Source organism: Lepidochelys kempii, chromosome 1 (genome assembly GCF_965140265.1).
Source record: "Lepidochelys kempii isolate rLepKem1 chromosome 1, rLepKem1.hap2, whole genome shotgun sequence".
NCBI classification, from domain to species: Eukaryota; Metazoa; Chordata; order Testudines; family Cheloniidae; genus Lepidochelys; species Lepidochelys kempii.
This window is the reverse complement of record NC_133256.1, coordinates 351804130-351827044: the sequence shown is the minus strand read 5'-3', so window position 1 is coordinate 351827044 and position 22915 is coordinate 351804130. Positions and strand designations below refer to the sequence as shown.

General features: G+C 58.7%; 1 protein-coding gene across 1 annotated transcript in view; it reads left to right on the top strand.

Moving 5' to 3' along the window:
• The first annotated feature begins 3313 nt into the window (after positions 1 to 3313).
• Positions 3314 to 22915, top strand: part of SHANK3 (SH3 and multiple ankyrin repeat domains 3) — a 772487-nt gene continuing 752885 nt past the window's right edge. Inside the window, exon 1 of the mRNA XM_073329053.1 lies at positions 3314 to 3347. The gene's annotated coding sequence lies outside the window, so the exon portion shown is untranslated. The remainder of the gene's footprint in view (positions 3348 to 22915) is intronic.

The following is a 22915-nucleotide window of genomic DNA, read 5'->3' as shown; positions in this document are numbered from 1 at the left end:
TGTTCCAGCCCCCTAATCATTTTTGTTGCCCTTCGCTGGACTTTCTCTAATTTTTCCACATTCTTCTTGTGGTGTGGGGCTCAAAAGTGGACACAGTACTCCAGATGAGGCCTCACCAATGTTGAATAGAGGGGAACAATCACGTCCCTCGATCTGCTGGCAATGCCCCTACTTATACATCCCAAAATGCCATTGGCCTTCTTGGCAACAAGGGCACACTGCTGACTCATATCCAACTTCTCGTCCACTGTCACCCCTAGGTCCTTTTCTGCAGAACTGCTGCCGAGCCATTTGGTCCCTAGTCTGTAGCGGTGCATTGGATTCTTCCGTCCTAAGTGCAGGACTCTGCCATAAGGGCTAGTTACATCTACACAGCAATTAACTGCCCACAGCTGGGCCAGGCCAGCTGACTTGGGCTCACAGGGCTGTAAAACGGCCGTGTAGACGTTTGGGCTTGGTCTGGAGCTGGGGCTCTGGGACCCTACCCATAGAGATGGAAAATCCACACCCTGAGCTGACCTAGTGCCCAGACAGCGCTAGGCTGATGGCAGAATTCCTCCGTCCACTGAGCTACCTCCTCTTGAGTATGCTGATGGGAGCACCCCTCCCGTCGCCGTCGTGAGCTCGACAGCTGTGCTGTCAAAACGTTTCCAGTGTAGACAAGCCTTTAACGTCCCAGCTCCTGGAGTCCTCGGAATGGGGGAAGAGTCTCAGATCTTGTTTAAGAAAAACAAAGCTGGGAAACACGGCCCCTAATGTCAAAGCTCAGAAGGCAAAGAAACTCTAAAACATATTGTTTAAAAAAATCTCCTGGTTTTTAAGTGACTCTCAAGATTCGGAGGGCCTGGTGCACAGTTCCTGAGTGCACGGGGTGGGTGATACTGCATGAGCAAGGAAATAATCGTCTCCCGGTCACTGCAGCGGCTCTGGGAGCTTGGGAACTGGGGCTAGGTGTCCTGGGTGGAAATGGACGAGGACTCTTGGGCACTGCAGCTGTCCTCAGCACTGGGGAGCAAACAGGGTCCTTCCAAGATTACAGCAGAACAGGGCATGGGGGGATTAGAACCCACAGGAACCTTGTGCTGGGCCAGAACAGCCTGGTGCTGGCTGGTCCACTCGCACTGGGAGAGGCCATTGTAGGAGTGGGTGACTCACGCTGATGCCTGGAGCCCCTGGGAGGCTATTGTCAGCCAAGGAGAGGTTTGTGCTGACCAGGCCCAGCCTTGGGGTGAGGTCTGCGCCAGCCCCTTGTGGGGGGACTGGGCCGGTGCCTCGGGGCGGGACGGGGACTGGGCCGGCGCCTCGGGGCGGGGACCGGGCCATTGCCTCGGGATGGGGACTGGGCCGGCGCCTCGGAGCGGGGACCAGGGCGTTGCCTCGGGGCGGGGACCGGGCTGGCACCTCGGGACGGGGACGGGGACGGCGCCTCGGGGAGGGACCGGGGCGTTGCCTCGGGGCGGGGACCGGGCTGGCGCCTCAGGACAAGGACGGGGCCGTTGCCTCGGGACGGGGACTGGGCCGGTGCCTCGGGGTGGGGACGGGGACGGTGCCTCGGGGCGGGGACCGGGCCGTTGCCTCGGGACGGGGCCGGCGCCTCGGGGCGGGAACCGGGCCGTTGCCTCGGGACGGGGACTGGGCCGGTGCCTCGGGGCGGGGACCGGGCCGGCGACTCGGGACGGGGCCGGCGCCTCGGGGCGGGAACCGGGCCGTTGCCTCGGGACGGGGACTGGGCGGGTGCCTCGGGGCGGGGACCGGGCCGGCGCCTCGGGGCGGGGCCGGTGCCTTGGGGTGGGGACCGGGCCATTGCCTTGGGACGGGGACCGGGCCGTTGCCTCGGGGCGGGGCCGTTGCCTCGGGACGGGGACTGGGCCGTTGCCTCGGGACGGGGACCGGGACGGTGCCTCGGGACGGGGACGGGGACGGCGCCTCGGGACGGGGACGGGGCCGGCGCCTCGGGACGGGGATGGGCCGTTGCCTCGGGGCGGGACGGGGGGTTGGGCTGTCGGGGACACGCCCAGCACAGGTGGGTATACAACCAGCTGGGTTAGGGTCCCTGCACTGATGACTCACACGGCACCGACCCTCGACGGGCAGCATGTCTGGGTTCCTTTTGGCAGGACAGACACAAGTCAGCCTCCCCCCACCCCTGCGCGCTGTGCCCCTCTCACCAGGGGCAGGCCAGGTGGGCAGGGCTGGCCGTGGGATGGGAGGCCACCAGAAGCCACCGAGGGACTCCAGGGTGGAGTGCTGGGGATTCAGTAGGGGGCGCAGTCCCTGTGGGTCGCTGCTAGCCCCACTGGCATGAGTGGGCCCTGCAGGACACAGTGCTGCTGGGGGGTTGCCTTAAGGACTACCTGAGTAGCTATTACCATTAACGATCATTCCATCCTGCCCGACCCCACACATTCCATCCTGCCCCACACCCTCAGGCCAGTCCCATGTCTGCCCAGCTCCACGCACTCTGTCCTGCCTGCTCTCGGCTCGGCTCTACGTGCTCCATCCAGCCCCCTCCCGGCTTGGCCCCACAGGCTTGCTCCTTTCCCTGCTCAGCCCCACACATTCCATCATGTCCCACACCCTCAGGCCGGCCCCACCTCTGCCCAGCTCTCTACGCTCTGTTCTGCCCCTGCCCACTCATCCCCACACGCTCCATCCTTTCCCTGCCTGGCCCCACAGGTTCCATCCGGCCCCACCCTCTCAGTCTGGCCCCACCCCTGCGCAACCCATCCGGCCCCTGGTTCATGCAATGAGTGCACCAGGCCTGGATGCAAACTGCCCCTCCCTGTGCCTTCTGCATTCCTATGGGGCTGACAGACAGTCCCGGGGGAGGAGGCTGCCCCCCATCACAGCCTGGGGGTGGGGCGGGGGGTTTCCTCTGGGCGCAGAGCAGGAGGAAGTGGAAATCACTGCTCTGGCAAGGTGCTTCCTGGCTGTGCAGATAGTCTGTGGAAGGCACATCCTGACTTGCCCGGTGTGTGTCCAGATTCTTTGGGAAGTGTGTGCGCACACACACACACACACACACCCCTCCATCACGGGACAGGCCCCACAACACACGTACACACAGACAGAGCCCTCCCAAGCCAGGCATATACACGGCCCCCCAGCCCATCTCCGCCCAGCATCGCTACTTCGCCCTGTCTATGGGCTTCCCTCCCGCGATGGGCCAAAGGGCTCATGCAGTGTCTCAGCCTGAGGAGGCGGGTTCTGTCCTGTGGCTGGAGAGGGGGCAGGCGAGAGCCTGAAGGGGCGTCCTTTTCCTGGCAGGAAAGGGGCAGAGCCAGTGGCTGCAGGTTTCCTTTTGGCGCTGGCCCTGAGCGAGGCCGGGAGCAGGAGCCGCTGTGGAGGTAAGCGGGGCCCGCTGGCTGGGCCCGCACTGAGTTCTGGGCCGAGGGAACTGGCTAGGACCTGGGCCTCCCTGGACGTGGTGGGGGAGCCACTGGGGCCGGGAGAGACCCTCCTGCTTCGCGACGGTGGCTACTGCCCATCATGGGCCCGGCCTCCCGAAGCGCTGGCATCGCCCCACCTCCAGAGTCCCGGCAGACCCTCCCGCTCCCTGCCCCGAGGAGCTGCCAGGCCAGGGAGGGCACGACGGGGAAGGGGCAGCAAAGCAGCCAGGGCACGGCTCATGCACTCGCCAGGGCTTTCCTCCTCCTGTCTAGCAGGGAGTGCTGGGCACTCTGCCATTTGCTCTGCCCCAACAGGGTGGGGCCCTGCACTCTCATGGGCTCTGCTGAAGCCCCACTGTTGGGCTCCAGGGGAGCGGAGTCAAGCCCAGCTTTAGGGGCAGGGTCCTGGCTGGCTCTGTGGCCAGGGCCATGAGGAGGGTGGGCAGAGCAGCCTGCGGCCTGGGCCAGGCCAGTGGCCAGGGCTTGTGCTGTGCATGGAGAGCTCCCTGGTGAGCCGGAGTCCAGCCGCACGCTCCTTTGGGGCGTGCACGGCTCAGTGCCGCACTCTCAGCTGCTGGCGGTAATTCCCGTGTGCGGCAGGGAAGCGTCTTGTTGGCACACGGGAAATCTCACTGGCAGGGAGGGCTGCAGCCTCTCGCCCCTGCACGCCCTGAGATGGGCCATGCACCAGCCTCCTCCCCGTTCATTAGCTGCTCCAGAAAGTGGAATCCTGCCTGCAGATTTGTGCGTGGGGGGATGGGGGGGGAAGGTGGTGGCGGGAGGGGCAGGAACAGATGGGAAGAGGGGGCTGAGAACATTTTAACTCGCCTGAATTTCGTGGTGTGAAAAGTCGGTTGATAAGGAAAGATTAAAAGAGCGAATGGCACCAAGCAATAAGGTGTAGGTACAATCAGCTGCATCCTGGAGCTCCCCGACGGTGCTAGCGTCACTGAGAACAATTGTGGTGAGCGAGTTCTACCTCCCCCCAGCCCACGCACCCCCCCCCCCACACACGTACACGCAGATGCACACATCCCCACATCCCCACTACTCACACCACACCCCCACAGCCCCAGATACACACACACACACGCAAATGCACACACCCCTACTCCACTCTCCCCACACATGTACCTACGCACACCCACACCACGTACGCGCAGATTCACGCACCCCACACACACACACCTCGCTCTGGGCTGAGCTCCTGGGTCTGTGCTGTCCTTTGTACTTGTCACAAAAGTGATGTTTACGACCCCCACTCCAGCCCCTAAAGGGCACCTGAGAATCCCCCCTCCCCCCAGGGCAGGGCACGGCCTTGGGCAGAGCCCCCGGCTCCCCACCCCGCAGGGCAGGGTGTCACTGAGGACAGAGCCCCCAGCTCCCCTCCCCCACCAGGGCAGGGCGGGGCCGAGGACAGAGCCCCCTGCTCCCCTCCCCCCATGGAAGGACGTGGCCATGGGCAGAGCCCCCAGCTCCCCTCCCCCACCAGGGCAGGGCGGGGCCGAGGACAGAGCCCCCAGCTCCCCTCCCCCCATGGAAGGATGTGGCCATGGGCAGAGCCCCCAGCTCCCCTCCCCCACCAGGGCAGGGCGGGGCCGAGGACAGAGCCCCCAGCTCCCCTCCCCGCGGGGCGTGGCCATGGGCAGAGCCCCCAGCTCCCCTCCCCCACCAGGGCAGGGCGGGGCCGAGGACAGAGCCCCCAGCTCCCCTCCCCGCGGGGCGTGGCCATGGGCAGAGCCCCCAGCTCCCCTCCCCCACCAGGGCAGGGCGGGGCCGAGGACAGAGCCCCCAGCTCCCCTCCCCGCGGGGCGTGGCCATGGGCAGAGCCCCCAGCTCCCCTCCCCCACCAGGGCAGGGCGGGGCCAAGGACAGAGCCCCCAGCTCCCCTCCCCGCGGGGCGTGGCCATGGGCAGAGCCCCCAGCTCCCCTCCCCCACCAGGGCAGGGCGGGGCCGAGGACAGAGCCCCCAGCTCCCCTCCCCGCGGGGCGTGGCCATGGGCAGAGCCCCCAGCTCCCCTCCCCCACCAGGGCAGGGCGGGGCCGAGGACAGAGCCCCCAGCTCCCCTCCCCGCGGGGCGTGGCCATGGGCAGAGCCCCCAGCTCCCCTCCCCCACCAGGGCAGGGCGGGGCCGAGGACAGAGCCCCCAGCTCCCCTCCCCGCGGGGCGTGGCCATGGGCAGAGCCCCCAGCTCCCCTCCCCCACCAGGGCAGGGCGGGGCCGAGGACAGAGCCCCCAGCTCCCCTCCCCGCGGGGCGTGGCATGGCCATAGCCAGTGCCCTGAGCTTCCCCCTACAAGGTTAGGGGGTGGCTTAGCACAGAGCTGCTTCCACACAGGCGTGTACCAGGCCTGTGTGCACACAGGTGTGCCATGCCCACCGCCTGCACTCAGGAGTGTGCCGTGCCCCCTACCAGCGCAAGGGGTGTACCGTGCCCACCGCCTACACCCAGGGGTGTACCATGCCTGCCGCCCACACAAAGGGGTGTACCGTGCCCACCGCCTACACCCAGGGGTGTACCGTGCCCACCGCCTGCACACAGGGGTGTACCGTGCTCACCGCCTACACCCAGGGGTGTACCGTGCCCACCGCCCGCACTCAGGGTCGTACCGTGCCCGCCGCCCGCACCCAGGGGTGTACCGTGCCCCCTACCAGCGCAAGGGGTGTACCATGCCTGCCGCCCGCACCCAGGAGTGTACCATGCCTGCCGCCCGCACCCAGGGGTGTACCGTGCCCACCGCCCGCACTCAGGGTCGTACCATGCCTGCCGCCCACACACAGGGTTGTACCGTGCCCACCGCCCGCACCCAGGGGTGTACCGTGCCCACCGCCCGCACTCAGGGTCGTACCGTGCCCACCGCCCGCACCCAGGGGTGTACCGTGCCCACTGCCCGCACTCAGGGTCGTACCGTGCCCACTGCCCGCACCCAGGGTCGTACCGTGCCCGCCGCCCACACACAGGGGTGTACCGTGCCCACCGCCCGCACCCAGGGTCGTACCGTGCCCACCGCCCGCACCCAGGGGTGTACCGTGCCCACCGCCCACACTCAGGGTCGTACCGTGCCCACCACCCGCACTCAGGGTCGTACCGTGCCCACCGCCCACACTCAGGGGTGTACCGTGCCCACCGCCCGCACCCAGGGGTGTACCGTGCCCACTGCCCGCACTCAGGGTCGTACCATGCCCGCCGCCCACACACAGGGGTGTACCGTGCTGGCATGCACACAGGTGCACGGTGCTGACCCATGCATAGGGGCTTTGGGGGAAGCAGGGCCTGATGGGAGAGGTTTAGACCCCCCTGACTGTGGGAGGCTCCCCAGCTCCGAGCAGAGAGCCCCTCACTCCGCTCGTGGCCCCCCGGCACCGCGTCTGGTCCCTCTCGTGTGTGCAGAGGGTGCGTGTGAACCAGAGTGGCTGCGTCCTGGGCTGAGGTGCCCCTGCGTGTTCCCACGGCCCCCACAGGAGCCCCCCGCCTGGCTGCTTTGGCCGGGGGGCTCAGGCAGGGCTCACGGTCCCCACAGTTTGTGAGCGGATGGTGCCACCTGCAGGGAGAAGGCCCCAGCGGGCCGGGGCTGGGGGCTGCCAGAGGCCAGGACTTGCCCTGGGCACGCGCCCGCCCCGGGCAAGTGACACCCCCTGGCCAGAGGCAGCTTTCGCCCCAAGGCCTGGGCCTGGGGCGGGGTGGCCCAGGGGGGAGCTGCTGGGCCAGGTGGGGCTGGCTCCCTGAGGGGAGGGGGATTCCAAGGGAAGGGCGCCGAGGTGAGGGGTGCTCAGCAATGGCGGCATGGGGGGTGGGTAGAGAGCTCTGGCAGCTGGCTGTGCCCTGGGATTCCTGTCCCCCCAAAAGGGAGCCAGCTCAGGGCGGGGGTAGTGTTTCTGAGGGGCGCTGGGGCGGGGGGGGTGGCACCTGCCGGGTACCCCCCAGGAGACCCAGCCCCCCCGCCCAGCTGGCTTTGAACTTTCCTTCCCTCTCCCTCTCTCCTCACACATACTCTGGTTGCCATGACAACACCTTAAACTAACACTCGGCTCCCCAGGCTGTGAGGGGGGCTGAGTTCGCAGGAGAAATTTATCTTTCTTGTTCCTCTCCCGAATCCCCTCCGCCCCCACCCCCAGCACTCCTCGCTTGCTGGCTCGCTGGCTGGCTCACTTGCACGCTGGCTGGCTCCTGGCGCTCGCTAGCGCTGCTATGGTTACTCGGGCCCTGCCATCCTATCCCTGTGCCGTGAACAGGCTCTGCTCCAAAGGTAAGAGCTGTGCTGGCCGTGGGCACCACACCGGGCTCAGGGGCTCGGGCCGGCTCCCGCTGCCCGGCAAACTAGCCACAAGTGGGCTTTCCTCGGCCAAGGCAGGGGAGGAGGGGGGGAGCCTTCAGAACTAATTAAACGCAGCGGGTGTAATGAACATGGGCACGGACAGAGCGGCGAGCGCATGTGCTGGTGGGCATGTGTTCCGAGGTGTGTGTGCCAGGGAATAGCCATCGTGTGTGCACATGTGGGAGTGCGGGCACAAGCAGCGAGGGGCTGTGCTTTCCCAGTGTGCGTGCCGGGGGAGAGGGGCACGTCTTCACAGGGAGCCTGGGCGGGTGCTTCTGCTGGGGAACGGGGGACATGTCTGCGCCGGGGACACGTGGGAGTTCGTGTGCTGGGGAAGACGAGTTGTGCTTTCACTTGGGGGGAGTGGGTGACAAGGGGCCGTACGTTCACGGGGTACACGTGGGAGTGCGGGCGCTGGTGAACGGGCCGGGCTTTCGTAGCACATACACGTACACGCATGTGCTGGTAAGTAGGGCCCGGGAATTAACAGGGTACATGTGGGAATATGTGTGTTGGTGAGTAGGGGCTGTGCTTTTATTGGGTACACGTGGTAGTGTGCATGCCAGTGAATAAGGGCTGTGCTTTCACAGCACACACATGGGAGTGTGTGCACTGGTGAGTAGAGGCAGTTGTTTCACAGCACACACATGGGAGTGTGTGCACTGGTGAATAGAGGCAGTTGTTTCACAGCACACACATGGGAGTGTGTGCACTGGTGAATAGAGGCAGTTGTTTCACAGCACACACATGGGAGTGTGTGCACTGGTGAATAAGGGCGTGCTTTCGCAGGGCACACACCGGAGTATGTGTGCGCTGGTGAGTAGGGGCCATGCTTTGACATGGTACAGGTGGGAGTGTGAGCGCTGGTGAATAAGGGCATGCTTTCGCAGGGCACGTGTCGTAGTATGTATGTTGTTCTTGCACAGGGCACACGTGGGAGTGCGTGCTGGTGAATAGGGGCTGTGCACAGGGGAAGCAGCAGTCATTTCTCAGGTGCAGGGTGTCCTTTGGTGTGTCTGTGTTATTGAGTGTTTGCCCTTGTGGGTTGTGCTGCACACATGACTGCCCATGCTCATTGCTGGCACACGTCTCTGTGGGTAGGTGCCCAGGGTGTCATTTTTCCTGTGAGTGTAACGTGCATAGACTCCCTGCGTGCCACACCATCGCCTGCCCCACGTGTTCCAAAATCACGGGCAGGTCCACAAACGTGGGAGGTTGTTCCAGTGGAAGTGCTGGGACCCTCCTATTTGCCTGTCCGATTCTGACCCTTCCGACTGCACTGAGGTCCTGCTTTGGGCTTTTCTCTGCAAGCACGTGGGCCATGCTAAAGTTGAGGTTTTCCTGTAATCGCCTCCTTGTGGAGCTGGGTCAGGTTCCACACCACGCTTGGCTAAATCAGTGAGTTGTGTGTGGGTGTGTGTTTGTCTGAGCATGCATGCGTGCTGTTGTGTGCACGTGTGAGTATATCTGTAATCAGACAGGAATGCAACAACGGGGGACCCAGGTCTTCCCTTGGCCATAGACCAACAGTACTCCAAATTCACTGTCCCGGTCTCTCCAGGGAAGGGGAGGGGAGAGAAGTCCCAGCCAGTCCCAATCCCTCTGGTGGGAGGGGAATGGGCGGAGGTCCTAGCCGGTCCCAGTCTCTCTGGTGGGAGGGGAATGGGCGGAGGTCCTAGCCGGTCCCAGTCTCTCTGGTGGGAGGGGAATGGGCGGAGGTCCTAGCCGGTCCCAGTCTCTCTGGTGGGAGGGGAATGGGCGGAGGTCCTAGCCGTCCCAGTCTCTCTGGTGGGAGGGGAATGGGCGGAGGTCCTAGCCGTCCCAGTCTCTCTGGTGGGAGGGGAATGGGCGGAGGTCCTAGCCGTCCCAGTCTCTCTGGTGGGAGGGGAGGGGTGGGGGGATAGGTCCCAGCCGGTTCCGGTCTCTCTGGTGGGAAGGGAGGCGGGAGAGGTCTCTGACCAGGCTCCCTGCTTCCCAGAACCTTGAGCCGCCATCTCTTCACACTGCTTCCTCCACCTCTTGCACTCCTGGGTCTGCTCCAGAAGGGGAGATGGTGGCTTGGCGAGGACTTGTGTGGCAATGCAAAGGGGGGAAGGGGAACCCTGTGTGTATGCGTTCACCTCCCGAAATGCAATGCATGCACACAGCAGGATCCTGCTGATGAGGAAGTTGGGATGTAACACATGCTGTGACCTCTGCTACTGGATAGGTAACCTGGGGACTGGGCCCCCCCCGGGCCCTCTCCTGAGAAGAATGCTGGTGGCACCTTTGATTTCAGGGCACTAGCATGGAGGGAGAACAGCCTTGAGGAAGCAGACTGGGCTGAAACAGGACCCAGTCTCTTGTCCCTAGCTTTTAAGCCAAGGCAGGAGCTCCTCAAAGCCCTCGGTGATATACATATTATGGCAGTCTGTGGCAAGGCATCATGGGAAATGTAGTTGAACATGGAGGTCATTTTTGTGGTCCTGCCTGTGATGAGGCCTGGTGGGAAAAGGCTGGGGGGTGACTAGTATATAACCAGCTCCCTTGGCAGTCCTAGGGGGAGATTGAAGGGAAGGGTTTGTGGGCAGAATTCCTTGGGTGCAGTGAAGGGTTCAAGGTGTGATGAGAAGCTTTAGAACCGACCCTCCTGCAGGCATCCACTGTTCTCTGGGTTTGTTCTCCCTCTGTGCATTTCTTTTTCCTCTTCAAGTGATTGCACATGTCCATTCCGCTTCAGGTGTGTGTGCCCAGCACACCAAAGTCAGGTATCCATCAGGACAACATATGCACCTTCTACACACTCATGCCACTAGCCGATTGTATTAAGAGAGGAGCCTCCCTCAGTTCCTTCTCACTAGCCATGATCGGTAGTTGAAGCATGTGTGTCTTGTCACACAAGTTCCCATTTCTCTCAGAGAAAACTTCTTTACACTGAGTATCAGAGGAGTAATGGTGTTAGTCTGTATCCACAAAAGCAATGAGGGGTCCGGTGGCACCTTAAAAACTAACAGATTTATTTGGGCATAAGCTTCCATGGGTAAAAAATCCACTTCTTCAGATGCATCTGTAGAAGTGGATTTTTTTACCCACAAAAGCTTATGCCCAAATAAATCTGCAAGTCTTTAAGGCGCCACCGGACTCCTCGTTGTTTCTTTACACTGATGTCAATAGTTTGAATAGTCGGTTTAGCATTCGTTTTAGGTAGTGGTGCTCGCTTGGCTTTTTGTTTTATTGTTTTGATATTTCAGCTTTTACTTCATGTCATTGATGCCCGGGATCAGGAAATGCCTATGCCTCTGGAATTTAAATGCTGCTCTGGCTGTATTTAAATCTCTGCCAGTCAGTGATCCCCACCTCCCCAGTCTAAAGTGTTTGGGAGAGGGACATGTTTGGGGTAAACGCCTGAGCCTGATCTGCAGGAAGTTCAAGACTAGGGCCAGGAAATCCAGAGAGGTGATGGTTTGACACCCGCTGACGTAAGCAGCACTGCATCCTCTCTCAGAACTCAGCCACTTGGTACGCAGAGCTACCGACTCTGCTGTGCCTCGGAGTGCCCCTCTGGGCAATGCGCTTCCGGGGACTTGGGAAGGAAACATCATTCTCCATCTCTGGTGCTGCGCAAGAGACAGAAGTCAGACAATCTGCATTCTTCAAAGCCTAGGAGACCTTCCTCATCAAGGAGACCCCAGTGCCTGGCAAACCAGGGAAATATAGCTTAGACAAACCTGCTATAAGGTGGGTGCATAACTGGTTGGAAAACCATGCTCAGAGAATAGTTATCAATGGATGACAGTCCAGCTGGAAGGGTATATTGAGTGGGGTCCTGAGGGATCTGTCTTGGGTCTGGTTCTGACCCAGTATCTTCAGTATCTTCATAAACGATGTGGATAATGGCATACAGAGTACACTTATAATGTTTGCAGATGATACTAAGCTGGGAGGGGTCGCAAGCACTTTGTGGGACAGGATTAGAATTCAAAATGGTCCTGACAAACTGGAGAAATGGTCTGAAATAAATAGGATGAAATTCAATAAGGACAAATGCAAAGTATTCCTTTGAGGAAGGAATAATTAATTGCACAAATACAAAATGGCAAATGACTGCCTAGGAAGGAGTACTGCAGAAAAGGATCTAGGTGTTATAGTAGATCAGAAACGAAATCTTAGTCAACAGTGTAACACTGTTGCAAAAAGAGCAAAAATCATCCTGGGGTGTGTTAGCAGGAGTGTTGTAAGAAAAACATGAGAAGTAATTCTTCCACTCAGCTCCGCGCTGATTAAGCCTTAACTGGAGTGTTGTGTCCAGTTCTGGGCGCCACATTTCAGGAAAGATGGGGACAAATTGGAGGAAGTCCAGAGAAGAGCAAGAAAAATGATTAAAGGTCTAGAAAACATAACCTACAAGGAGAGAGTGAAAAAAATGGGTTTGTTTAGTCTGTAGAAGAGAAGATTGAGGGGGGACATGAGAACAGTCTTCAAGTATGTAAAGGCTTGTTATAAAGATGGTGATAAATGGTTCTCCTTAACCACTGAAGGAAGCACAAGAACTAATGGGCTTAAATTGTAGCAAGAGAGATTTAGGTTAGACAACAGGAAAAGCTTCCTAACTATCAGGGTAGTTAAGCACTGGAACAAATTACCTAGAGCAATGGCTTTCCACTTTTTTTCATTTTTGGACTCTTAAAAAATTTCGAATCGTGGTGTGGACCCCTTTGGAAATCTTAGTCATAGTCTGCAGACCTCCAAGGATCAGCAGACCACAGGTGAAAACCACTGTTCTAAGGAAATGACAAACTTTCATAGACCCCCATAGGCATAGTCTGTGGACCCCTAGTAGTCTGCAGACCACAGGTTGAAAACCACTGACTTAGGGAGGTTGTGGAATCTCTGTCACTGGAGATTTTTAAGAGCAGGTTAGACAAACACCTGTCAGGGATGGTCTAGATCAGGGGTTCTCAAACTGGGGGTCATGACCTTTCAAGTGGTCGCAAGGTTATTACTTGGGGTGGTCAGGAGCTGTCAGCCTCCACCCCAAACCCTGCTTCGCCTCCAGCATTTATAAGAGTGTTAAATATAAAAAAATGTGTTTTTAATTTATAAGGGGGGTATCACACTCATAGGCTTGCTGTGTGAAAGGGGTCACCAATATAGAAGTCTGAGAACCACTGGTCTAGATAATACTTAGTCCTCCCTCAGTGCAGGGCACTGGACTAGATGACCTAGCGAGAGCCCTTCTGGCCTACATTTCTATGATTCTGTGACCTTCCAGGAGCAAGTTGGGTACCCAGGTTAGAGCCACAGATTAGGTGAGGCACTTCCCACTACCACATACTTCCTTGGCTCATGTCATGTGAAGTCATTGACTCTGCACCAACATTGGCAGCATTGAGACTGATTCCATTGCCGGGGCTTGTGTGATTTCAGCTTCATACAGTGCTTTCAATACAGACTACACGTGAAGAGTAGGAAGCAGCTAAAGATCTTTGCCTTTCGGTACTGGGCTCCCTGATTCTACAGGCTGTAGGGTTATCAGTACCGCCTACCTCTTCACAAGTGCCGGTGCTGTCTGCAGCTTTGTCACCCTATCATTCGATGCCGGTTTTGACATAGCAGCCCTTGGTACCGATGACTGCCAAGACTTCAGCACATCTTCCAAACAAAGGCTTGGTACCGTCAGTGGGTAAGCCCTCACTTCCAATCATAGATCTTGACTGCCAGTCCTTTCTACTCCACCCAGTACCCTGCCTCCACGGCCCTCCGATTACTCCTATTTATCTTTGGAGTCAGAGGTCGGATCCTACAAATCCCAGTCATACAACAGGCGATCTCAATTTGCCCTCCTCCTCATGAAGATCAAGGACTCAGCACTGATGCTCGCACAGGAGTAGGTCCAGGGATATGGCCATGGGACACTTATAACTGGGACCCAATGCCTTACCAGTGGCCATTCTGGAATCTGTGGGGCATGCCCCCAACTTCTTGAGCTTCTCCAGTGCCTTGAATATTCAAATCTCCTCCAAGGCAAAGAGTCATGCCCCGTGCCAATCCAAGTTCCGACCTTGGAACCCATCAAGAATCAGAGGTTTTACAGTCATAACTGGACCCAAGTGATATAACCTCATTACAGCCACCAGTGCACCGTCCTGTACAGCCACCCCTTAGTACATCTTTGTCCTCTCTTGACAAAGCAACAGTGTTGGAGTCATCATCCCAGATTCAGGACTATTCTAAGGCCTAACAAGAGTTATGAAAAAGAGAGGGCAGCTCCATGGGTGTGCAGGTAGAAATGGTGTAGGGGAATCAACGTAAATTGGTGGATATCTTGCACACTTCAGGGCCTGGTAGAGTAACTCTACCAATTAGTGAAGCCATCTTGGAGCCCACAAAAAATTGTGACAAACCCTGGCATCTCTTCCACCCACTGCTGAGAGAACAGAGGGGACATACCAAGTATCATCCCAAGGTCCCAAGTACTTCTACATGCAGCCCACCCTTGTTCTTTGGTGGTGACTGCACTCAACGAGAAATCACATAATGGATTTTCCAAATCTACCTAAGGATAAAGAATAAAAAAAGCTTGATTTTTTTGGTAGAAAAATTTATTCATGCTCAGGGTTACAATTTAGAATTGCAAACTACCCGGCTGTCTTGACCAGCAATGATTTCTCCATGTGAGACAATATGGCTAAATTCATCGACAACTGCTAGATGAGGCTAAGCAAGAATATCAGGCCATGCTGAAGGAAGCTTGTCTGGTATCTGGCAACTTGCCTCAGTTGGCTGTGGATGGTACACACTCTGTGCCAGGAGTGACAGCATCTGTGGTCACAATGTGACACTCCTCTGGGCTGCAGCCTGGAACACCAGCTAAGGGCCAGCAGATGAGTGAGGATTTCCCAGTAGAGGATCCTAGTTTGTTTTGGGGAAAATGGAGAAAGTGCTGCATTCCCTAGAAGACTCTAGGGCAGCCCTTAAGTCTCTGGGGTGTTTACACCTGGGTCTTAAGAGGAAGCAGTTTCATCCTCAGACTCAGCAGAGGTACCCCTTGTATCCACCAAGGCAGCCTGAGCATATGAAGAGGTGCCATAAATCCCAAAGAGAGAGATGTTGCCAACTCCTCCTCCTGCAATAGCTCCATGGAGATAACCCACGACAGCTACTCAGTCTATCTGACTCCTTAGTCAAGGCCAGCGTACCACCTTGTTGGGATCGGATCTCTCTCCGTCCCTCTGGCAGCAGGTTGTCCCGCTTGCTAGGTTCTTGGAGCCCTGTTACAACTGATTGAGTTTGGGTTCTACCCTGCAGCTTGTCACTGGTCCCCCACACCTCCCACTTCCCTGTCCTTTTTCAGGGACGGATCTCATGGCCTGCTCTCATTCCAGAAGTGCTGTCTCTTTGCAATCAGAGGCTATAGAACCGGTACCTCCTCAGCACTGGGGGGAGAGATTTTCCCATTTCAAAGTCCAAGGGAGGCCTCAGACCTATTCTCGATCTGCGAAACCTGAACAAATACTTAACAAACAGAAAGTTTGGCATGATTACCTGGCCTGTGTTATCCTGTCCCTAGATCCCAACGATTGGTATGCTGCCTTCAACTTGAAAGACACTTACGTACACCTGCCATCCGCCAGAGCCACAAGATTACTGAGGCAAAGGTTCCTTGTGGCAAAGGCCTATTATCAATTCACAGCCCCCTGTTCAGTCTGCCCTCAGCCCCTGGAGCCCTCACAAAGTGCATGGCAGTGGTGGCGTTACCTTTTAGGAAAGAAGGCGGCCAGGTGTTCCTGTCCTGGGCGATTGGTTGGTCTGAGGGTGATCCAGGTATCAGGTGGAGATCAGCTTTGATCCAGGCCCTCTTTTGCTCCTTGGGCCTGTTGCTCACCAAGGACATGTCAGTATTGCTTCCTGTACAACCAGGCTTCTCTCCAACCAAGAGAACCTGAGCTCTGTCCTCCTTCCTGGACAGCACTGGTTCTCCAACCTCTTGAATCTTTCCATCCAGGAGCCCGTGACTCGTCCTCACGTCACAGACATAATTTCACAGAACCACAGCCAGCTGCTGAACCCCAACCCTTCCAGCCTTCATCTGATAGCTGGGATGCTGGGTGACGACCAGTTCAGGGACAGAGTATTCCCTAGAGGTTCTCCGAACCCACAGAAAACCATCCCCCAGGTCTAACTTCCTTTCTTGGTGTGGCCCAGCAGTGGGGTCCGCCTCCTGTGCACTGTTCTCCTCACTTATTGGAACATTGACTCTACGTTAAAGGGAAAGGGCTCTCCCTCAGTTCTCTGAGAGGTCAGCTGGTGGCAACTGCTGCGCTCCATCCCCTACAGAGGGTAGGTCTATATGTTGCAACCCTGTCACTGTATGATACTCAAAAGGATTGGACAGGCACTTTCCACCGGCAGAGACCCCACACTTCCATGGGGCCTGCATTTGGTTTTGTTGGCATTAATATGTCCAGCTCTTGAATCTATGGCTCTGGGTTCATTTCGGCCTCTCTCCACGAAAGTAGCTATTACTTGCACCAGGAGGAGTAGCTGGGCTTTGGGCATTAGTAGCAGACCCCCCCCCCCCCAATATACAGTTTGTTATAACAAGTTATATTTGTGCCCACATCCTAAATTTCTGACTACAGTGGGCTAGGATTTCCACCTTAATCAGTCTATCTATTTACCAACGTTTTTTCCAAAACCTCCTTCATATAAGGACAAAGTGACGCTTCACAGTCTGGACATCCACAGGGCTTTAGCCTTGTACCTGGACAGGACGAAGCAGGTTACAGGGACCCCTCAGCTGCTTGTTTCCTTCGCTGATAAAATGAAGGTGGTGCCTGTCCTGTCACAGAGAATACCTTCCCGGACTGGATCCTGGCTTGTGCGGTGCCTTGGTACCGCTAGAGGAGCTAAGCTGGGAGAGTGTCAGCACGCTCTCCACGGGCTCAGGGCGCTGGCAGGGTTGGACAGGGGCCCATCAGTAGCATAAGCAGAGCTGCAACCTGGGCACTGGGGCATATGTTCACTAGCCACTGTGCTCTCTCCCAAGCCTCGAACGCTCAGGCTAGATTTGGGAGGGCTGTGTTGCAGTCGTGGCTCAGATAGGCTCTGAAACCCTCTTCCATCCTGAACTGGTTGTGTGTCATCTAATGTGGAATGGACAAGTGCAGTCACTCGAAGAATTAAAATGTTTGCTTACCTGTTCTGTAACTGCTGTTCTTTGAGGCGCGTTGCACACATCCATCCCACGACACACCCTCCTTCCCCTCTACTTCGGCATATATGTCCTGGATTCCAGTGGGAACGAGCTGAGGGAGCGCTGGGCGGGCTCTGCCCTTTATATCAGCTGTGCGAAGGGTGCCCATGCTGCCTGCGTGGGAACCACCACGGGAGGAACCTCCAGCTGTGGTACATGGGGCAGGCGCTCTCCTGAAGTGGAATGGACAGGGGCAACCCATCTCGAAGAACAGCAGTTACAGGGCAGGGAAGTAACCACTTCTCCTTGAGCTCTGCCTGCCCGGCTGCTGTGAGGCTGGGAAATGGCAGCCTTGGGGCGCATGTGGCCAGGGGGGGAGTGCACTTGTGTGCACGTTTCACATGGCTAGTTATGCTTTGGTGGGCAGCAGTATGTGACTATGAGGGAGTGGACAGGTTGGGTGTGAATGTGTGTGCTGTTGGGTGTGAGCCGGTGTGTGTGTGTGTGTGTGTGTGTGCGTGTGTGTGTGTGTGTGCGTGTGTGTGTGCCCGTATGTGTGTGCGTGCCTGCATGCCAGTATGTGCGTGTGCTGTGGGGGGGGGAGCATGTGTGCCTGTGGGCTGGATTGTGTGTGCGTGTGCTGTGGGGTGTGTGCGTATGTGCCTGAATGTGGGGTTGTATGTGTGTGTGTGTGTGTCTGTGTGTGAATGTGGGGTTGTACGTGTGTGTGTGTATGGGCCTGCAGGCTGGGTTGTGCGTGTGCTGTGGGGGGTGTGAGTGTGTGTGAATGTGGGGTTGTACGTGTGTGTGTGTGTGTGTGTCTGTGTGTGAATGTGGGGTTGTATGTGTGTTTGTGTGTGTCTGTGTGTGAATGTGGGGTTGTACGTGTGTGTGTGTGTGTCTGTGTTTGGGCCTGCAGGCTGGGTTGTGCATGTGCTGTGGGGGGGGTGTCTGTGTGTGAATGTGGGGTTGTACGTGTGTGTGTGTGTGTGCACCTGCAGGCTGGGTTGTGCGTGTGCTGTGGGGGGTGTGAGTGTGTCTGATGTGGGGTTGTACGTGTGTGTGTGTCTGTGTGTGAATGTGGGGTTGTACGTGTGTGTGTGTGTCTGTGTGTGAATGTGGGGTTGTACGTGTGTGTGTGTGTCTGTGTGTGAATGTGGGGTTGTACATGTGTGTGTGTGTGTATGGGCCTGCAGGCTGGGTTGTGCGTGTGCTGTGGGGGGTGTGAGTGTGTCTGAATGTGGGGTTGTACGTGTGTGTGTATGTGAATGTGGGGTTGTACGTGTGTGTGTGTGTGTGTATGGGCCTGCAGGCTGGGTTGTGTGTGTGCTGTGGGGGGTGTGAGTGTGTCTGAATGTGGGGTTGTACATGTGTGTGTGTGTGTGTGTGTGAATGTGGGGTTGTACGTGTGTGTGTGTGTGAATGTGGGGTTGTACGTGTGTGTGTGTGTGTATGGGCCTGCAGGCTGGGTTGTGCGTGTGCTGTGGGGGGTGTGAGTGTGTGTGAATGTGGGGTTGTACGTGTGTGTGTGTGTCTGTGTGTGAATGTGGGGTTGTACGTGTGTGTGTGTGTATGGGCCTGCAGGCTGGGTTGTGCGTGTGCTGTGGGGGGTGTGAGTGTGTGTGAATGTGGGGTTGTACGTGTGTGTGTGTGTCTGTGTGTGAATGTGGGGTTGTACGTGTGTGTGTGTGTGTGTGTGTGTGAATGTGGGGTTGTACGTGTGTGTGTGTGTGTGTGTGTGAATGTGGGGTTGTACGTGTGTGTGTGTGTGTGTATGGGCCTGCAGGCTGGGTTGTGCGTGTGCTGTGGGGGGTGTGAGTGTGTCTGAATGTGGGGTTGTACGTGTGTGTGTGTGTCTGTGTGTGAATGTGGGGTTGTACGTGTGTGTGTGTGTGTGTGTGAGTGTGGGGTTGTACGTGTGTGTGTGTGTGCATGGGCCTGCAGGCTGGGTTGTGCGTGTGCTGCGGGGGGGGTGAGTGTGACAGGCCGGGCTTTGTTACGCGGAGCTGAGTGAAGGGTCCTGTGGCAGCTGTGTCAGGTGTGTGCTGGGCTGTCAGTCCCAGCAGGAGCCGTGGGCCGGAGCAGGCGTCACTGGCAGGCTCTCCGGGCTGCGCGTTGCAGACTGGACCTTCTTAGTCCTAGTCAGGGACTCTCCTCTGAGCGGCTGTGGATTAGAAGGGACCCGTTAGCTGTCCAGCTGCACCGGGCCTGACACCCTGACTGGCAGCAGGGCCTTGCCGGGCTCTGACAGAGAGCGGGGTGGAGCCATGGAGGGAGAGCCCACGCAGGGCTGCCTGGGCCTGGGGCCTGGGTTTCCTACTCTCCTTGGTGTGGCGTTAGGGGAGGGGGGCGTTGGCAGAGGATGGGCCCCTCTCCTGAGCTAAGCACGTTTGTGCAGTACCAGGGTGCGGGAGCCCCTCTGATCTCTGAGACGGGGAGCCAGCCTTGCCACTGTGACGCCTACCTAGGTCTGGCCCTCCCAGGCCCTGCCCTGATGTGTGTGGAAGGGAAGACTGGCTTCTCTGGGCATTACGGTCGTGTGCCTCCGGAGACGTCAGGGCCCCACTCTGCTGAGGTGTGGGGTTGGAGCTGTCACCAGCGCATGCGTCCTCGGCCCCAGGTACAGCCCATCGGCCGGCCGGGGCACAGCCCAGAGGAGCCCATCAGAGAGTCCTTGGTCATGGTCAGTCACAGGCTGCCCCTCCAGGTGGCTGGTACCAGCTCCCTCCTGCAGAGCCCAGAGGGGATAATCAGCCCCACAAGCTAGATGCAGAAGGGGAGGGGAGCCAATGAGACGACTGGGACAGGGGAATGTGTCATGAAGCCACAGGATCGGTGCTACGCCCCAGCTTGTAAACTGTCTCCTAGAGGAGCCCCCAGTGGGCCAGAGCCCCACAGGGTCTCACTCTTTCTCCAGGGAGACAATGGAGCCTCACCGCCTCCCAGACCAAACTTCAGGGCTCCAGCCTTCCTGCTTCCTCCCGTCAGCTCTGCCCAGCGAGTCCAGCTGAGAGAGACTCCTGCTCAGAGGCTATTACACGCTTTGGGGTCCGTGCACTGCAGAGACTCAGGGAGCCTTTCCAAAGCAGGCGGGTTTATCCGCGGACTGCAAGTCCTTAGGGGAGCACAGAAAAAGGAAAGTTATGGCACAGCCCATCTGGCCAAGCCCGTGCCAGCCACTAGCCAAGCTGCCCTGGACTCCATTTCAGACTGGCCCTCTGTCGGTCCCAGGTGAGAGCAACCCAGCCTCTCCCAAAGCCAGCTCTTCATGCCTGCCTGTCACCTCTCAGAACTGTGTTCCCGAGGCGGCTTCTGCTCAGCTTCTCTGCTGCTAGGAGGGGCAAGAACCTCCTTCCTCAGGGTCGCTGATTTCTAGTGTCAATGTTCTTGCCATTGTGGTTTCCATCGTCTCCTTGGATTGTCCATTGATACATTAAGGATGGCCGGCTCCTTAATGACACATTATGTCCATCCCAGACAGCTGGCTGCACACACATCTTGTGTTGTCTGCACGGCCCCAAGAGCAGACCAAACCCTCTGGCCCCCACTGGAGAGCCAGGCAAAGAAGAGGGGGAAACTGAGGAACACACAGGCTCCATACAAATATTACAGAAAATTCCCTCTTTGTCACAATGTGCTCAGAGCAGCAGGGGAGGAGGGAGAGGGTTCTAGGGTCTCCTCACCTCATACAGAGACAGGCTTGAGCCCTGAAGCAGGAGGTTGATCTCTTCCAGAGCTCTGTTAGCAATGGCTATTACAATGCTAGATACTCTCCTTTTCTAGGGGACTGTCCAGTTCCTTTCTGACTTAAGTTCTGAGCCTTGGTGCTGCTCTGCTCCAGCAATCCCTGCTGGCTGAGCAGCCCCTTGCCATCCAGCGTAAGTTAGAGCAGCCCCAAGGCTTCAATAACTTACTCCAAGGCTGACTTGGTCCCAGTCAGCCTTGGAGATAAGGTAGAGCCAAGGAGGCTAAAGCTACCTCTGCTGCCATCTCCATGCACAGACCCTGGGCTGACACTGAGCCCGTCTTGGCGAGGCCCCGGGATTGGGCTCTTAGTCAGGGTTAGGGTTCTTCGGTCCCCTGCGCAGCAGCAGAATCCGGTGACATTAATAGTGACAGAAACCAACAGAAAAAACTGTGGACTGCCACAGGGCATTCTGGGGCTGGGCGGGGGGGCTGCCGTGGCATGGGGGTTCCACAGGGCATTCTGGGACTGGGGGAGGGGCTGCCATGGCATTGGGGTTCCACAATGCATTCTGGGATTGGGGGGGGCTGCCATGGCATGGGGGTTCCACAGGGCATTCTGGGACTGGGGGGGGGGCTGCCGTGGCATGGGGGTTCCACAATGCATTCTGGGAGTGGGGGGGGGCTGCCGTGGCATGGGGGCTGCCACAATGCATTCTGGGACTGGGCGGGGGGCTGCCGTGGCATTGGGGTTCCACAATGCATTCTGGGACTGGAGGGGGCTGCCGTGGCATGGGGGTTCCACAGGGCATTCTGGGACTGGGGGAGGGGCTGCCATGGCATTGGGGTTCCACAATGCATTCTGGGATTGGGGGGGGCTGCCATGGCATGGGGGTTCCACAGGGCATTCTGGGACTGGGGGGGGGCTGCCGTGGCATGGGGGTTCCACAATGCATTCTGGGAGGGGGGGGCTGCCGTGGCATGGGGGCTGCCACAATGCATTCTGGGACTGGGCGGGGGGCTGCCGTGGCATTGGGGTTCCACAATGCATTCTGGGACTGGAGGGGGCTGCCATGGCATGGGGGTTCCACAGGGCATTCTGGGACTGGGGGGGGCTGCCGTGGCATGGGGGTTCCACAGTGCATTCTGGGACTGGGGGGGGCTGCCGTGGCATAGGGGCTGCCACAGTGCATTCTGGGATGGGGGGGCTGCCATGGCATGGGGGTTCCACGGGGCATTCTGGGACTGGGGGGCTGCCATGGCATAGGGGCTGCCACAGGGCATTCTGGGACTGGGGGGGCCTGCCATGGCATAGGGGCTGCTGCAGTGCATTCTGGGACTGGGGGCATTGCCCTGGTATGGGGGCTTCTGAAGGGCATTCTGAGCCTCGGGGGCTTCCCTAGCGTGGGAGCTGCTGCAGTACATTCTGGGCCTCAAAGGGCTGCCATGGAGTGGGGGCTGGCTAGGGTTGCCAGGTGTCTAGATTTTGTCCTGGCGGCTCCGGTCGGCCGTTAAAAGTCCGGTTGGCGGTGCTGTAGGGCTAAGGCAGGCTCCCTGCCCAGTTCCAGGTGGCTCCTAGAAGCAGCCAGCATGTTCGGCTCCTAGGCGAAGGGGCAGCCACAGGGGCTCCGCACGGTGCCCCAGCCCCAAGCACCAGCTCTGCATCTGCCATTGGCTGGAACTGTGGACAGTGGGAGCTGTAGGGGCAGCGCCTGTGGATGGGGGCAGCGTGTGGGGCCACCTGGCCACCCCTGTGTCTAGGAGATACCCAGAGGGACATGTCAGCCGCTTCCAGGCTCTGATTGAGGTAAGTGCTGCCTGGAGCCCACACCTCTAACCCCTGCCCCAGCCCTGAGCCCCCTCCCATACTCTGAACCCCTCGGCCCCATCCCCCAGCCCGGAGCCCCCTCCTGTACCCTGAACCCCTCATATCTGGCCTCACCCTGGAGCCCACACCCCCAGCCCAGAGCCCATACCCCCTCCCTCACCTCAACCCTCTGCCCCAGCCCTGATCCCCCTCCCACATGCTGAACTTCTCAACCCCAGCCTGGAGCCCCCTCCTGCCCCCCAAACTCCTCATCCTTGGCCCCACCCAGAGCCTGCACCCCAGCCGAAGCCCTCACTTCCTCCCTCACCCCAACCCCCTGCCCCAGCCCGGAGTCTCCTCCTGCACCCTGAATCCCTCATTTCTGGCCCCACTCTGGAGCCCACAACCCCAGCCCAGAGCCCGAACACCCCAACCTCCTGCCCCAGCTCTGTGAAAATGAGCGAGTGATTGAGGGATGGAGGATGGTGTGAGTGGGGGGCGGAGTCTCTGAGAAGGGGCAGGGCAGGGGGGCCTCGGAGAAGGG